This window comes from Bufo gargarizans, chromosome 8 (assembly GCF_014858855.1).
Source record: "Bufo gargarizans isolate SCDJY-AF-19 chromosome 8, ASM1485885v1, whole genome shotgun sequence".
In the NCBI taxonomy this organism is placed as follows: Eukaryota; Metazoa; Chordata; class Amphibia; order Anura; family Bufonidae; genus Bufo; species Bufo gargarizans.
This window is the reverse complement of record NC_058087.1, coordinates 150,888,641-150,907,513: the sequence shown is the minus strand read 5'-3', so window position 1 is coordinate 150,907,513 and position 18,873 is coordinate 150,888,641. Positions and strand designations below refer to the sequence as shown.

General features: G+C 45.0%; 1 protein-coding gene across 1 annotated transcript in view; it reads right to left on the bottom strand.

Moving 5' to 3' along the window:
• Positions 1 to 5,465, bottom strand: part of ZC3H7A (zinc finger CCCH-type containing 7A) — a 115,140-nt gene extending 109,675 nt beyond the window's left edge. Inside the window, exon 1 of the mRNA XM_044304174.1 lies at positions 5,403 to 5,465. The gene's annotated coding sequence lies outside the window, so the exon portion shown is untranslated. The remainder of the gene's footprint in view (positions 1 to 5,402) is intronic.
• Positions 5,466 to 18,873: the final 13,408 nt, after the last annotated feature.

Here is an 18,873-nt window from a genome sequence, read left to right as displayed (position 1 = left end):
GAGGTAATCTACAGAGGGGGCCCAGACCAGAGGTAATCTACAGAGGGGGCCCAGACCAGAGGTAATCTACAGAGGGGGCCCAGACCAGAGGTAATCTACAGAGGGGGCCCAGACCAGAGGTAATCTACAGAGGGGGCCCAGACCAGAGGTAATCTACAGAGGGGGCCCAGACCAGAGGTAATCTACAGAGGGGGCCCAGACCAGAGGTAATCTACAGAGGGGGCCCAGACCAGAGGTAATCTACAGAGGGGGCCCAGACCAGAGGTAATCTACAGAGGGGGCCCAGACCAGAGGTAATCTACAGAGGGGGCCCAGACCAGAGGTAATCTACAGAGGGGGCCCAGACCAGAGGTAATCTACAGAGGGGGCCCAGACCAGAGGTAATCTACAGAGGGGGCCCAGACCAGAGGTAATCTACAGAGGGGGCCCAGACCAGAGGTAATCTACAGAGGGGGCACAGACCAGAGGTAATCTACAGAGGGGGCACAGACCAGAGGTAATCTACAGAGGGGGCACAGACCAGAGGTAATCTACAGAGGGGGCACAGACCAGAGGTAATCTACAGAGGGGGCCCAGACCAGAGGTAATATACAGAGGGGGCCCAGACCAGAGGTAATATACAGAGGGGGCCCAGACCAGAGGTAATATACTGAGGGGGCAGAGACCAGAGGTAATATACAGAGGGGGCACAGACCAGAGGTAATATACATAGAGGGGGCACAGACCAGAGGTAATATATAGAGGGGGCACAGACCAGAGGTAATATATATAGAGGGGGCACAGACCAGAGGTAATATACAGAGGGGGCACAGACCAGGGGTAATATACAGAGGGGGCACAGACCAGGGGTAATATACAGAGGGGGCACAGACCAGGGGTAATATACAGAGGGGGCACAGACATGAGACTCTAGAGAGAAATTAAATCACCTGCTAAAGGTCCCTCTGTTCCAGCGCTGCTGGTTCAGTCCCTGTCAGACTGGAAGTGATGACGTCACAGCCATCGTTCCAGTGACCGATCAGCCAATCACTGGCCGCAGCAGACAAGTGTGCTTTAAGAACTGACAGACAATTCCTTTAGGCTGGGTTCACACCTGAGCGTTTTACAGCGCGTTCCTACGCGCTGTAAAACGCCCGACGCTCAAACAAGTGCTTGAGCTTTTTTTTGGGCGTTTGTCGCGCGTTCCCGCACATAGATATTCGGGAACGCGCGACAATGTGTGCACGCCTGTCTCTGTATGCGCGATTGTAAACGCCCGTACAATCGCGCATACAGAGCGCTCGTTTCAGAACGCTCAGGTCTGAACCCAGCCTTACAGCTTTGCTCATACGAGCGTTGTGCCAGGTTTCCATTAGGCATCACAACCCTGACAGATCCATAATGTGTCTGTGGAACGTCAACTGGATGAAAACACATATCGCGTCCATTACAATCAGAACGCCATTTTTTAGGCAGGGAGCCTATAAACAACTTACTACAATAGAAGGACCATTTGCGTACAATGTCAAGAATAGGGTCAACTACCTGAATAAGACGCTTAAAATAACTTTTATTTGAATTTAATCTAAAATGTGGCTACCCGCCAAAAATACACACATGAGGCTAACGTATGGAAGAGTGGCTCACACTACTTCATGTATATGGTGCAGCCGAACCCCCCACACTAATAAAAATAGTGTCTCCAACTGGAAATATAGTAACTTATTTTAACACTCCAGTAACACTCATACAGTCCTGATCAAAAGTTTAAGACCACTTGAAAGATGGCAATAAATAATATTTTACATTGTTGGATCTTAACAAGGTTCCAAGTAGAGCTTCAACATGCAACAAGAAGAAAATGGGAGTGAGACAAAACATTTTTTGAGCATTCAATATTAATTGAAAATAACGATTAAACTGAAACAGGCTGTTTTTCAGCTGATCCAAATTTTAGGACCACATGCCTTTAAAAGGCCAAATCTGTGCAAAGATGTGGATTCATTGTCATTTTCTGTCAGGTAGTCACACGTTGTGATGGCAAAGGCAAAAAAACTCTCCCTTTTTGAACGTGGTCGGGTTGTTGAACTGCATAAGCAGGGTCTCTCACAGCGCGCCATCGCTGCTGAGGTGGGACGCAGTAAGACAGTCATTTGGAATTTCTTAAATGATCCTGAGGGTTATGGAACAAAAAAGTCAAGTGGAAGACCCAAAAAATTTCATCAGCACTGAGCCGGAGGATCCAATTGGCTGTCCGTCAAGACACTGGACGATCCTCGACCCAAATTAAGGCCCTTACTGGTGCTGACTGCAGCCCCATAACCATCAGACGGCATCTGAGACTGAAGGGCTTCAAAAACAAAAAACGTCTTCAAAGACCTTGTCTCCTTGAACGCCACAGAACTGCTCGTTTGGACTTTGCAAGAGAGCACCAAACATGGGACATTCAAAGGTGGAAGAAAGTTTTATTCTCTGATGAGAAAAAATGTAACCTTGATGGTCCTGATGGTTTCCAACGTTACTGGCATGACAAGCAGATCCCACCTGAGATGTTTTCTACGCGCCACAGTGGAGGGGGCGCCATAATGGTCTGGGGTGCTTTTTCCTTCAGTGGAACAATGGAGCTTCAGGAAGTGCAGGGGCTGTCAAACGGCCGCTGGCTATGTCCAGATGTTGCAGAGAGCATTCCTCATGACTGAGGGCCCTCGTCTGTGTGGTAACGACTGGGTTTTTCAACAGGACAACGCTACAGTACACAATGCCCGCAGGACAAGGGACTTCTTCCAGGAGAATAACATCACTCTTTTGGCCCATCCTGCGTGTTCCCCTGATCTAAATCCAATTGAGAACCTTTGGGGATGGATGGCAAGGGAAGTTTACAAAAATGGACAACAGTTCCAGACAGTAGATGGCCTTCGTGCGACCGTCTTCACCACTTGGAGAAATGTTCCCACTCACCTCATGGAAACGCTTGCATCAAGCATGCCGAAACAAATTTTTGAAGTGAAAAACAATAACGGCGGAGCTACTCACTTACTGAGTTCATGTTTGGAAGTTGGATTTCTGTTTTGGGGGGTTTATTTTTATTTTTTGGAGGTGTGGTCCTAAACTTTCGATCAGCTGAAAAACAGCCTGTTTCAGTTTATTCGTTGTTTTCATTAAATTGAATGCTCAAAAAATGTTTTGTCTCACTCCCATTTCTTCTTGTTGCATGTTGAAGCTCTACTTGGAACCTTGTTAAGATCCAGCCATGCTAAATATGATTTTTTGCCATTTTTCAAGTGGTCTTAAACTTTTGATCAGGACTGTATGTTAGTTTCACCTTTTAAAGGGGTTGTCCGGGTTCAGAGCTGAACCCGGACATACCCTTATTTTCACCCAGGCAGCACCCTGAGGCTAGCATCGGAGCATCTCATGCTCCGATGCGCTCCCTTGCCCTGCGCTAGATCGCAAGGGCTCTTTTGTTTTCAATAACAAACTGCCCGGCTTTGATGGGCGGGCTTTAGCCTTTTAATGGCTAGGGCAGCTCTAAATCCTGCCCATCAGTGCCGGTGACGTCACTGGGGTTCCTGGCAGCCCCATGGAGAGCCCGGTACGTCACCAGATCTCCAAAAAATGTCTTTGCCCTGCGCGATCTAGCGCAGGGCAAACTGCTCCGATGCTCCTGTCAGGGGGGCTGCCGGGATGAAAATGGAAGGATGTCCGGGTTCAGCCCCTTTAAGTTGCATTACTGAAATAAATGAACTTTGCACGATATTCAGATTTTTTGAGTTTCACCTGTATACGCCACTGTATAAAGGCAATATAAAGAAGTAAATATAAACTAAGAAAGCCACCAATAATGATGTAGACGTATGGTGGCACCTGCAGTAGGTAGACAAACACAGCGTCACCCTTAGCAACCAGAACCTGAAAGAAACTAGATACAGTTCGCAGCGTCTATCGTCTACAATAAGATCCAGATCCATATCTTTTAGGTGTCCACTATTTCAGGGCACCATCTTTATCATGTAAAGATAATAGGAGGAGGACACCTATAATGTGATAACCCATATAATGGCTACATGAAGACGATATAGGAAAAGGAAAAAGCTGAAAAAAGACCTCAACAACTACATGTGATGGGAAACGCCTGTTCGCTACCCTAACATGTAGTTAGATGAAACACGTATGAAATGAAATCATTTAGACCCAGCGGTTTAACGGTCTGCAATGTAAAAGTCCACTGGGTCTCTTAGGGAGCCTGTTAGATAAATGTTACTGTCCAGCGCCATCATTCCGTCCTCCCTGGCTGCAGCAGTGATCCGTATACCACACATGACCGCTGCAGCCAATCACTGGTCTCAGAGATCTCGCCAGTATACCGCTGAGGCCAGCGATTAGCTGCAGTGGTGACGTGCGGTATACGAGCACATCACTGCATCTCTGTATTAGGGCTCATGCACACCAACGTATTTTCTTTCCGCTTCCGATCCGTTTTTCTTTTTGTCTGTATGCAGAACCATTCACTTCAATGGGGCTGAAGAAAATACAGAAGTTACTCCGTGTGCATTCCGTTTTCTGTTTGTCCGCATGGCCGTTCCACAAAAAGTAGTGCATGTCCTATTATTGTCCGCAAATCAATGTCCGAGGCCCCATTCAAGTCAATGGGTCCGCAAAAAATACATAACGCACACGGAACACATCCGTATGTCATCCGTATTTTTCGGATCCATACTCTAGAAATGCTATGCCCAGCCCATATTGCTCATGTGTTTGGTGATTAATAAGTTACTGTTTCTGCAAACGATACACACACAAAAACGGATCAAGTACGGAAACCATACGAATAGGTTTTGTGCAGTAACGGAACGGAAGAGGACTTAAATCAGAGGGGGGAAAAAAACCTCAGAAACGGATCAGTGAAAAACAGACCGCAAAACAACAACGGTCGTGTGCATGAGCCCTTAGTCCAATAAATCCCCTGCCTTACAATATGGACAGCCCCTTTAAACATACTGGATATGGGGAGGTATACATCCGATCACCTTTATTGGATCAGAAACATGTCCCCAGTCTACAGCAACTTGTAGACACTGTCCACACAGTATACACAGCCCTGCTACTCCAGCTCAGGAGGAACTACAACTTCCTGGGGCTGTGACGGAATGATGAGAGTTGAAGTTACACAGCAGCTGGGGCCGACCATCTTCCTGCCCCTCTGCAGTGTGTGCCCCCTGTACCATCAGGACCACCAGACTCCGCAGTGTCACCTGGCCGGCGACCTCCCTCCCTCCAGCTGCTCCACTCATATATAAGGACGCCATATGGTGCGGGGACACCGTGCTGCATATCACAGCCCCCTCGTGCCCCCCTGCTACACCCCGATAATAAACACCCGCATAAAGCATACCCAGTTACCCGAAACACCCGCCCGCTATTACCTGGCGGCTGAGGCGCCCTTTCTTCAGGCAGTCAGACTGGAAAAGCCGGAGCCGCCGGTGCCCACAGCGCCACCTACAGGAAGAAGGACCGAAGAGCAGCTAGCACAGCGCCAGCTCTGGAGTGCTGGGTGCCAGCATGGCACAGCTCTGGAGTCCTGGCGGGTGCCAGCATGGCACAGCCCTGGCGCAAGTGGAGGAAATACTGATTTATGCTGAAGAGGAAGAAGAAGAGTGTCTGTGTCCGTACATAGAAATATAGATAGAAATAATGCACAATCTTGCTGTCTAGACATTTCAGTAAAAATGGACATTTATCAATGCAGGCATACCGCCACAGGGCACACGAGACAGCATTTGGAGGGTGTGGGGCACGTTTTTTTTAACCCATTCTGAAACTTATATTAACCACCTCAGCTCCCCTAGCTTAAACCCCCCTAATGACCAGACCACTTTTTACACTTCGGCACTACACTACTTTCACCGTTTATTGCTCGGTCATACAACTTACCACCCAAATGAATTTTACCTCCTTTTCTTCTCACTAATAGAGCTTTCATTTCGTGGTATTTCATTGCTGCTGACATTTTTACTTTTTTTGATATTAATCAAAATTGACCAACATTTTTGCAAAAAAATGACATTCTTCACTTTCTGCTGTAAAATTTTTCAAATAAAACTACATTTCTATATAAATTTTTCTCTAAATTGATTGTTCTACATGTCTTTGATAAAAAAAAATGCAATAAGTGTATATTTATTGGTTTGCGCAAAAGTTATAGCGTTTACAAACTATGGTACAAAAATGTGCATTTCCGCTTTTTGAAGCAGCTCTGACTTTCTGAGCACCTGTCATGTTTCCTGAGGTTCTACAATGCCCAGACAGTAGAAACACCCCACAAATGACCCTATTTCGGAAAGTAGACACCCTAAGATATTCGCTGATGGGCATAGTGAGTTCATGGAAGTTTTTATTTTTTGTCACAAGTTAGCGGAAAATGTTTTTTTTTTTTCTTACAAAGTCTCATATTCCACTAACTTGTGACAAAAAATAAAATCTCACATGAACTCACCATACCCCTTACGGAATCCAAATGCGTAATTTTTTTTTGACATTTATATTCCAGACTTCTTCTCACGCTTTAGGGCCCCTAAAATGCCAGGGCAGTATAAATACCCCACAAGTGACCCCATTTCGGAAAGAAGACACCCCAAGGTATTCAATGAGGGGCATATTGAGTCCATGAAAGATTGAACTTTTTGTCCCAAGTTAGCGGAAAGGGAGACTTTGTGAGAAAAAACCAAAAAAAATCTTTTTCCGCTAACTTGTGCCAAAATAAAATCTTCTATGAACTTGCCATAACCCTCACGGAATACCTTGGGGTGTCTTCTTTCCAAAATGGGGTCACATGTGGGGTATTTATACTGCCCTGGCATTTTAGGGGCCCTAAAGCGTGAGAAGAAGTCTGGAATATAAATGTCAAAAAAAAATTACGCATTTGGATTCCGTAAGGGGTATGGTGAGTTCATGTGAGATTTTATTTTTTGTCACAAGTTAGTGGAATATGAGACTTTGTAAGAAAAAAAAAAAACTATTTCCGCTAACTAAAATAATTCTTCTATGAACTCGCCATGCCCCTCAAAAGTGATCTTTTTATAGCGCCGCAGCAATTTTACTGTGTTTTTGCAGTGATCATAAAAAAAAAAATTCTGTCACTGCGGTGGGGCGGACTGAACGCAAGTGTGCGCACACAAGATCAGGCCTGATCGGGCGAACACTGCGTTTTTTGTAGAGCCTATAGAACAGGGCTGGCCAACCTGCGGCTCTCCAGCTGTTGCAAAACTACAACTTCCAGCATGCCCAGACAGCCTACAACTATCAGCCTACAGCAGGGCATGGTGGGAATTGTAGTTTTACAACAGCTGGAGAGCCGCAGGTTGGCCAGCCCTGCTATAGAACATGTCCTATTCTTGTCCGCAATTGCATTTTCTGTATAGTTCTGGCAATGTGCGGATCCGCAAAATGCGGAAAGCACATTGCCGGTGTCCGTGTTTTGCAGATCCGCGGTGTCTGTGTTTTGTGGATGCTTGCATCCGCAAAACACATACGGACGTCTGAATGGAGCCTTACAGGGGGGTGATCAGGGAGTCTATATGGGGCGATCAGGGGTTAATAAGGGGTTAATAAGTGACAGGGGGGGGGTGTAGTGTAGTGTGGTGCTTGGTGCTACTTACAGAGCTGCCTGTGTCCTCTGGTGGTCGATCCAAAAGGGAGACCTCCAGTTGTTATCAAAACAGCGTCTAATATATCTTTTTGGAGTTAAAAAAAAAATCGCTTCTACAGCCTGCCAGTGAATGATCACCGCTGGCAGGCTGTAGATCCACTCGTTTACCTCCCGTTCCTGTGTGCGCGCGTTCACAGGAAATCTCGCCTCTCGCGAGAGGACGCATCGGCGCGTCCAGGTGGAATAACAGGGCCGCCGCCAGGACGCAATCCTGCGTTCGGCGGTCCTGAGCTGGGTAAAAAATATAAATGTTATCCTGCCAGACATCTTCTTTAACCCATTCTACCCCGGAGGTTTTTTTCATTTTCGTTTTGCACTCCCTGCCTCCCAAAGCCATAACTTATTTTTTTTCGTTCACATAGCCGTCTTGTCTTGGGGCTTGTTTTTTGTGGGACAAGTTGTACTTTCCAACTCCACCATTTAGTATTGCACATGATGTAGTGGGAAGCAGGAAAAAAATTCCAAATGGGATGAAATTGGAAATAAAAAGCAATTCTGCCACGGTTTTATGATTTTTATTTTATTTCCGAAATTCGATGTGCGATAAAACTGACCAGCTTCATTCTACAGTACGAATCTAGCGATACCTCATGTGTATAGTTTTTCTTGCATTAGCATTGGAGTCTATGAGAAAGTGACCGGTTTCCTATGGAGCCCTGCTACAGACAGGGGCTCCGTAGGAAATGCTGTGCAGCAGCCTCCTGTCGTTCCGGTATTTTGCACGCTCATCTGCCGTGGTCAGGATTGACTACGGCATCTGAAGTGTTAAATGTCCGCGACCGGCATTATCGTTGGTCGCGGACATGAGCCGTGGGTGTCTGCTGTATTAAAAAGACCTGGCCGGCGCCGTACTAGTATGGGGCTGGTCAGGTTAAATCCGTTGACTCACAAGTGTGGCACAAGGGTGTGGGTGAACCCAAGTAAGATATGAAATTGCGAATTTGGGTATGTTACAGAAACGCACATAAATCTGCATGGAAATTCGTGACGATTTAGGTGTTTCTACAACATACTGTATCCGCACCAAAATTTGCAATGTCTAACAGCGGTTTTTGGTACGGATTTGATGCGGTTTTGCAGCAGATCTCCCCCTTCATTAGAAAAGGATGAAATCCGCAGCTAAAACCGCAAACATAATTAACATGCTGTTGATGTTAGAAATCGCACAGCAGGTAATTTTCCAAACGGAAGAAATCCGTAATTCATGTATATTGATACACTTTGCTGGTACTGTAATGCTAAATGCATACGATCAGGATTGCTTGCGGATTTTCCACGCAAATTTGCGTGCGGAAAATCTGAACCGTAGGTCATGTACATTGTATTCTATGAGAATTTGAAATTCTCATGTACACGATGTGGATTTTTTTTCCGCGCATATTTTGACCTACGGTGCGGATTTGAAAATCCGCAGCATGTCAATTTATTTATTTTTCCTGACCAGATGTTCTCTATTTACTTCAATGGGGGAGAGGAAAATCCGCGCCAAATCTGCCTGCAAATCCGCACCAATTGATGTGGATTGTCCGCACAATTTCCCTGCAACCTGTGGATTTCAGTGTGAATTCTCAGCACATAAATCCTGAACGTGGAATGATACAGGATTGGCTCAGGATGCGTTCAGGATGCGTTTAGTGAAACTCGCACCATTTCGCAAGCAAGTTCAGTTGGATTTGTCTGCAATTGCGTTCAGTGCTTCAGTTTTTCCACGCGGGTGCAATCAGTTTTGATTGATTTGACATCTCCTGGCAACCATCAGTGAAAAACACATCTGGACTGCATATAGATTACATCCGGATGCGATGCGTTTTTTTACTGAAGCCTCATTCACTTCTATGGGGCCAGGGCTGCGTGAAAAACGCAGAATATAGAACATGCTGCGATTTTCACGCAACGCAGAACTGATATGTGAAAAAAAACTGGGTCAGGATTCAGTGCAGGGTCTATGCGTTCACTTCACGCATCGCGCCCGTGTGGAAAACTCGCTTGTGTGAAAGTAGCTTAATACTCTTCAGTTTTTCCACATTGGAATCTGCTAGAAAAAACTCGCATAATCCTGTGCAGGTGGCCTAATTGTTCACTTTCCCTTTTCCTCTCCATCCATCCGAGACACCATGAAGACTTATTCCAGCACCTGATAATATTGACTCTGTTTTGGAACTTGTTTGGGATCCATACATATATTGGTCTCTACAGAATACTCATTCATGGATGTACACTCATAGACAAAAAAATAAAGCACCCAGAGAGAAATGATGGATTGCTGCAATATTAGGCATGCAGTTATGTCTCAGGTTGATCTGTAAATGGCTACTGCTGTGGTCTGATTGGACACTGAGTCTTGCCATAAGAGGGTGTAAAAGTTCCTTCCCCACTGCCCTTTAAATAGGCTCTCAGGGACTACTTTTGGGTAGTGTACCTCTTGGTGAGAGATCTTTGACTGCAAGACATGCCTCGCACTCGAAGACATTTTGCCCAGTTGACAGACTTTGAGAGGGGTTGCATCATTGGACTGAGAGATATAGGATGGTCATTACTACTAACTGCCCATCACCCAGGCCATTATGACATAGCCATTAGGAGATGTTGGGAGTAGTGGTTATGTGAGGTCCCGCACACAAAGTGAACAGACTATGGACAGCCCAGATAGATCACCTGGATCTTTTGATCCACCGACAAGCATGAGCAGCTCCCACAGATTTGTTGCCTACCCTCCATACACAGGTGGCACCATCATTACACCCTGCTGTCTCTGCCCGGCCCATTTTGAAGCACTTAGCAGAAGGAAATTTGGTGCCATGGCTGCCATTAACAGTCAGCTACCATCACTTTGATCTGCAGTAGTGTTAACAAGAAACCTGGACTGCTATGGACTGGAATCATATCATGTGTTTGGATCCCACCATATTCAGGGGTCAATTATGGAGGCTTTGTGGTGAGCACTTCTAACCTGCATTAGCTGTGGAGAAACACACTGTCCTAACTGCAGGTGTGATGATCTAGGGAGCCATTGCATATGACAGTCGTTCACCCCTAGTACTGATGTAGCATACCAAACCACAGAGGAAACACGTGAGGCTCACGGTGGGCCGATGGGTGCAATAGCTCATGTACTCATGGTTAGCAGATGCCTCCCTGGGCCGGCGTACAGTGGATGGGAAGACAGCACCACATCCTCCGCGGCACTCTCGGTTGCAGGGAACATCAGCCAGATGTTGGTTGAGGTGCCCTTGATGGTAATTGGTGTAAGGTGCTTTTGCGGATGGTCCCCTGGTTCGTGACGCCAGCACCGTAAGGTGCAAATATTGAAAGTAGCAGTAGTAAGAATAAGGAGTCCTTTGTTGTAAACCAGTTGAACATTTACTGCAAATCAATAGTCTCTGGACAGTTTGCACAGTTCATCAATGGAAAGCTTTTTGTGTAGCATCAGTAATAATAAGTTCAGTTGTAATCCTATTATCAGGTAGTGGCAGTTGTCAATGGAGGGATTCTTCTAATGCCGATACTCTACAGGCAAACTAAAGATTTACTTTAAGTTCCAACTCTAGCACTCTGGTACTGGATATTATATTTGCTACATGGTTGACGATGCCTGTTTCTCTCCTCCATGAACTTGCTTCTCCTCCTCTAACTACTTAACTGTCAGGACTGGAGCTAGAGCCAATTACACCATTTTAACACTTACGATGCTCTGTTTGAAAGTTGCAAACATAATATATAATACACATACAATTTAAAAAAATGGTTAAAAAAAAGCTAAAATATCCACTAAATAATTTTTTCTCAATTAGGGCTCAAGCACACAAATGTATTTTATTTCTGTGTCCATTCCTTTTTTTTGCGGATAGAATGCTGACCCATTCATTTCAATGGGTCTGCAAAAAATGCAGACTGCACGCCGTGTGCTCTCTGCATCCGTATGTCTAATGTCTGTTCCATAGTCCCGCACTGTTTTGTGGACAAGAATAGGCATTGTTACAATGGTTCCCCCCAAAAAAACACGAATGTTACACGGACATCCTCCGTATTTTTTGCGGATTCACATTTTGCAGACCGCAAAATACATACGATCGTGTGCATGAGCGTTTATTCCAATTTTATTCATCAATATCACTGCAACACGCTGCAACAACAATCAACTTTAATAATTGTACTATTTTTTTGGGGGGGGGGGCAATTCTAAGTTTTGCTATGGGGCCCCATGATTTCTATGTAAGCCCCTGCACAGAAGTGTTATTGACTTGGAGTTATGCCGCATTCACACATACATGGATTTTCAAGGACCACGGTCAGCTGCAGTTGTTTATACTATATATATATATATATATATATATATATATATATATATATTGTAGGAAGGTGCAAGGGTCCGTAGTTGGAAGGTATGTGTCACCGAGGTTCCTGGCCTCGGTGAAGTAAGAGTCTGTATTTTTAGGTGTCAGCGGCAGATAATGCTGATTGACACTTGGCTATTTTAGTATGGCTGTATAGCTGATCTGGGACGGCTCTTACTAGGAGTAGCCAAAGTGATGGGTGGGTGACTACTCCCCACTTTCCAAGCCGGGTCTGGACTAGCCTATAAAAACCCAGCCAGCAGTGTCAGCTGTGAGTGGATTACTCCTCTCTGACAGTGGAGCTCTGTCAGTCTCTGTGGTAGGACCTGGGCGGTTGGGCCTGGATTAAGGCCTGCTACCTTGTTGGTGTGAAAGCAGGTGGATTCTGCTTTGTCCAAGGACTTCTTCTTTACTGCATGGTGTGATCAAACACCAAAATCATAAGGTGACTGTTTTCCTTGAAACTGACTTTTTGTTTTGTCATTTACTTAGGCTACATGCACACGACCGTTGTGTGTTTTGTGGCCTTTAATATAACTGCCTATTCTTGTCCGCAAAGTGCAGACAAGAATAGGACATGTTATTTTTTTTTTGCGGGGCCACGAAACGGAGCAACGGATGCGGACAGCACATGGAGTGCTTTCCGCATCTTTTGCGGCCCTATTGAAGTAAATGGGTCCGCATCCGACCAGCCAAAACTGCGGCTCAGACGTGGACCAAAACAACGGCCGTGTGCATGACGCCTTAGGCCTCATGGACACAACCGTTCCGTTTTTTCCAGTCAGCAAAACACGGAAGCCGCCCATGTGCCTTCCGCAATTTGCGGAACGGAACAGACAGCCAATGTAGAAATGCAAGTGCCCTGGGGCGGCATTCACTATATTGGAGCCCAGGCTGCTCTGCCTTTTCTCGATGTTTCCCTGCCCCAGCCTCTGCCTATGCCCACCCTCCTATTCCCTTGCGTCATCCTTCGGTCCGGCCGAGATCACTGACTCGCCAGGCCGGGGCATGCATACTGCGATGCCTAATGTTGGCACGGCATTGCTTTAACTACTGCGTATGCGCTGGCAAACGGCGCGAAACCAGTGGCAATGTGGCGTTTGCCGGCGCATGTGCAGTAGTTAAAGCGATGCCGTGCCCACAGTGGGCATTGCAGTGCGCATGCTCCAGCCCGGTGAGGCAGTGCACGGGATCTTGGCCGGACCGAAGGTAAGCACTGTATATGGCCATATGGAGGTGACACTCCCTTTAATTCAAAGTCTTTGTTGTTGCCTCTATACTGCGTCTGCTAACCTGTCTACCAGAGCAAATACCCACAATTGGTGGAGATGGGGGCAATGCAGTGAGGCTGGCGTGAAGGCCAAAATATTTTTGTTTTTCCGCGCACGGTTGTATGTCTTACATCAAACCAGCAAGATTACAACCCGTGTCCCTCGACAAAATGGATGCTGTCGTGAAGGTCCTCGTGGAGGCTAACCTGCAACAGCAGTAAACAAACACGCTGCTGTTACAACATGTAATGGCTTTACAAGCAGCAGGAGCATTCCAGAGCATCCACGATGCCCGGAAAGCGGTCAGTGCGGCGATCCCCAAGATGACCCCGCAGACGATGTCGAGACCTATCTGGCAATCTTTGAGAAGATGGGCGTGAGAGAGAAGCTACCTCAGGAGCAATGGGCTGAGGTCGTTGCTCCATTCCTGGCGTCTGGACCCAGCAGGTGTATTTTGACTTACCTGATGATCAAGCGGCTGATTACCCGACAGTAAAGTGTGAGATACTGGCGAGATTGGGGGTAAATGTATTAGCCCGGGCCCAGCGGGTGCATCAGTGGGAGTTTAACCCGGCTGAGCACACAAGGACCCAGTATTATACCCGATTACACCTGTTGCAAAAATGGCTGCAAGCTGACGTGTTGAGTCCCACTGCTATGTTGGACCGTCTGTTGGTTGATTTGTTCTGGAGGGCTTTGCCATACCCCCTGCAGCACTGGATTGGCCGGGTGTCTCCTGGTAATGCCCTTGAGATGGTGGACCTGGTGGAATGCTATGAAGGTACGAGGAATTTGAAAGGGGGTTTTGTTGAGAGGGGGGCAGCCAAACCCCAGCAATCTCCATCCCAGACTGAGAGACTTGTGTCAACCAAGCCCGCCCGGGGTGTATGCTGACGGCTCCGATAGTATGCTGGAGGTGTCAGGAGCCTGGCCACGTAAGTGCCGACTGTCCCCATCAGGGTGAACCCATGGAGACAAGCTATGTATACCGCAACTCGTTGTACGCCAGGAAGCTGTGTGCATCAGGTATCCCAGAGACTATAGACAATAACCACCAGTGCCAGGTAGAAGTTGGAAACACCCTGGCAGTGGCTTTGTTGGACTCAGGGAGTCTGGTGTCCCTGGTAAGAGCTACCCTAGTGCGGCCCGACGAGTATACTGATCGAAAAATAGGGGTTGTGTGCATACATGGAGATTTAAAGGACTATCCTACCCCGCTGGTGTCTCTATCCAGGGAGGTAGCAAATGGACCCACGATGTGGCTGTTGCCACTGGCTGGCAAGTGTTCACCCCCTCAGGGTTGAAGAAAGTGGGGAGGTATGTAGGAAGGTACAAGGGTCCATCGTTGATGGAAGGTATGTGTCACCGAGGTGTCAGCGGCAGCTAATAGTGATTGACACTTGGCTATTTTAGTATGGCTGTATAGCTGACCTATAAAAACCCAGCCAGCAGTGTCAGCTGTGAGTGGATTACTCCTCTCTGACAGTGGAGCTCTGTCCGTCTCTGTGGTAGGACCTGGGCGTTTGGGCCTGGATTTAGGCCTTCTACCTTGTTGGTGTGAAAGCAGGTGGATTCTGCTTTGTCCAAGGACTTCTTCTTTACCGCATGGTGTGATCAAACACCAAAATCATAAGGTGATGTTTTACTTGAAACTGACTTTTTGTTTTGTCATTTACTTAATGTGTGAATAAAAACGGAACTGTTTAATTTAAAGACTTTGTTGTTGCCTCTATACTGCGTCCGCTAACCTGCCTATCAGAGCGAATCCCCACAATATATACTTGTTGTGAAAAGTAAAAAAACACAGTACAAATCCACATATATTTGGTATCGCTGTCGTGGTACTAACCCATAGAATAAAGACAATGGGGGAGATTTATCAAACTGGTGTAAAATAAAACTGACTTAGTTACCCATAGGAACCAATCAGATTCCACCTTTCGTAGCTCCTTTGGAAAATGAAAGGTGAAATGGGATTGGTTGCTATGGGCTTTACACCAGTTTAATAAATCTCCCCCAATGTGTTAGTTATGCGACAAGGTAAATGCTGCAAAATTTTAAATACCCCCAAAAAATGTAAAATTGTTGAATTGCTGTTCTTTTCCTATTCTTCATGGAAACGGTTAAAGCGATTGTGTCACTTCAGCAAATTACATTTATCATGTAGAGAAAGTTAATACAAGCCACTTTGCTGGCTTGATTCACTTTTCTATCACATTATACACTGATTGTTTCCATGGTTACGAATACCCTGCAATCCAGCAGCAGTGGTTCGTATTTGTACACCATAGACTAAAACTCCAGCCTATTTGCGTTCCCGCAGATGCCTAGGGTCCAGCGTATCCAGGTAGGAGCACAGTGACATGTGCACCAACATTAAGGGACATTGTAGGCTACTCTACACCACTCTGGCATTCCTACAGCTGGGTACTATCCACTACATCACTAAAAAAGGGCCCTGTTGCTTCACTGCAACTGGCGTCACGAAAACAAATACTCTTTTCTCCCTCTTAAAGGGCCCTGGGGGAGGCGCCCGTTGCACAAAGTACCCCAATGACAGCATCTGTATTGAAGAAACCATGCAGAATATCCCTTCAAGGATGAAATAAACGGGTATCTGGATAGGTCATCAGTATCTGATCAGTGAGGGTCCGACATCCAGAAACCCCGCCAATCAGTTGTTTGAGAAGTTGCTTCTCCTAGGCCAGTGATGACACGTTTATGTGTCACGTGGCCTAGGTGCAAATGTGAGCGCTGCTGCCTTCTCGCAGCTTTCCAAGCACAGCGCTGTACATTGTATTGTTTTTTTCCCCTTTCGCTTCCTTCTCCAGGGTGTTGCACAGATGAGTAATTAGGGTGTGGCTATCTAATTAGGAGAAGTTAAGTAACCAGTCTTGAGGACAGCTCAGTCCTTTGAACCAGGAGGAAAAAAAGCAGACTGGTTTGAGAGCTGCACTTATACAAGCAGCCAAACAATGCAAGTTTGTGAGCGTTCGCGAGTTTGATTTCCAGTGTGTGTTTGTATTAACCTCTTCCCGACACATGACATACTATTATGTCATGGAAGCCACTGGGTTCCCGCAATTTGACGTAATAGTGCGTCATGGTGATCGGGCGGGCACCAGAGTGGTGAGCGTGCAATCACTGCAGGGGCCCGGCAGTCCCTGGTAGCCGAGCCCCTGCTGTATCCACCAGCCGATGCCGGTGGATTAACCCCTTCTATGCCGCGATCCGCGCTGACCGCGACATAGAAGGGGTTTGTGTCGGATGAGGGAGCGCATCGAGTCCCTGCTCTACTGTGGCGGGGACTCGATGTGCCAGAAGGCATCCCGATGCCGTGCAGAGGCTGCCCAATGCATTGCACAGCATCGGGACCTGCCTTCTACAGGTGGTGAGGAAATCCAGCCTCAGGCTAGGTCTCCTAGGCAACCTGTTAGTGTGTGACTCACTGTAGTACACGAACAGTCAATGCATTACAATACAGATGTATTGTAATGCATTGCAGAGGGGATCAGACCCCCAAAAGTGAACATCAGAAATAAAGTAAAGAAAAAAAAGTGTTTTTAATAAAATTAATAAAGTAAAAAAATAAAAAATAATAAAACGCCCCTTTCCCCTTATTTTATAATAAAAAAACTGAAAAACAAAACCACAGATATTAGGTATCGCCGCGTCTATAAATATCTCATGATCCACCCTGTATGATAAACACCATTAAAAAAATATAATAAAAGCGGTGTAAAAAAAGCCATTTTTGTCGCCTTACATCACAAAAGTGCAACACCAAGTGATCAAAAAGGCGTATGTCCCACAAAATGGTATCAATAAAACCTCATCCCGCAAAAAATGAGCCCCTACCTAACACAATCAGTCAAAAAATAAAATAGCTCTCACTCTCAGACAATGGAGACACTAAAACATCATTTTTTTTTCTTCAAAACTGCTATTATTGTGCTAAAGTGAAATAAATAAAAAAAAGTACACATGTTAGATATCGCCACGTCCGTAACAACCAGCTCTATAAAAATATTACATAACCTAACCCCTCAGGTGAACACAGTAAAAAAAAAAAAAAAATTGTATAAAAAAAGCCATTTTTGTCACCTTACATCACAAAAAATTGCAACACTAAGTGATCAAAAAGGCATATACCCCCCCAAAATAGTACCAATCAATCCGTCCCCTCATCCCACAAAAAATTCGATCTTAGCTAAGACAATTGGTCAAAAAATAAAAAAACTATAGCTCTCAGACTATGGCTACACTAAAATAACATTATTTTGGTTTCAAAAATGCTATTATTGTGTAAAACTTAAATAAATAAGAAAAAGTATACATATTATGTATTGCCACATCCTTAGCGATCTGTTCTATAAAAAAGTCACATGACCTAATCCCTCAGGTACACGCTATAACAATAAATAAATAAATAAAAACTGCGCCAAAACAACCAATTTTTTGGTCACCTTGCCCCATAAAGTGTAATAATGAATGATCAAAAAATCATATGCACCCAAAAATGGTACCAATAAAAACGTCACCTCTTCCTTCAAAAACAACCCCCTGCACAAGACGATCGGCAGAAAAATAAAAAAAATAGGGCATTCAGAAAATGGAGATACAAAAACCTAATTTTTGTTTTCAAAAATGCTTTATTATGTAAAACTGAAACAAACATCATAGAAAGTAGACATATTTGTTATCATTGCGTCCGTAACAACCTGCTCTATAAAAATAGCGCATGATCTAACCTGTTAGATGAATGTTGTTAAAAAAAAAAATAGAAAAAGTGACAAAACATCAATTTTTTGGTTACCATGCCTCACAAAAAACGTAATATAGAGCAATAAAAAATTATATGTACCCCAAAATAGTACCATTAAAATTTGCACCTTATCCCGTAGTTTCCAAAATGTGGTCACTTTTTTGAGTTTCTACTGTAAGGGTGCATCAGGGGGGCTTCAAATGGGACATGGCATCTAAAAACCAGTTCAGCTAAATCTGCCTTCCAAAAACCATATGGCGTTCCTTTCCTACTGCGCCCTGTAGTGTGGCCATACAGCAGTTTACGACAACATGTGGGGTGTTTCTGTAAACCGCAGAATCAGGGTAATAAATATTGAGTTTTGTTTGGTTGTTAATCCTTGCTTTGCGACTGGAAAAAATGGATTAGAATGTAAAATCTGCCAAAAAAGTGAAATTCTGAAATTTCATCTCCATTTTCCATTGATTCTTGTGGAACACCTAAAGGGTTAACAAAGTTTGTAAAATCAGTTTTGAATACCTTGAGGGGCGTAGTTTCTAAAATGGGGTCATTTTTGGGTGGTTTCTATTATGTAAGTCTCACAAAGTGACTTCACACCTGAACTGGTCCTTATAAAGTGGGTTTTGGAAATTGCTTCCAAATTTCTAAGCCTTCTAACGTCCCCAAAAAATTTAATGTCATTTTCAAAATGATCCAAACATGAAGTAGACATATGGGGAATGTAAAGTAATAACTATTATATGAGTTATCACTATCTAGTATAAAAGTAAAGAAATTGAAATTTGAAAATTTGAGAATATTTTTAAATTTTTGGTAAAT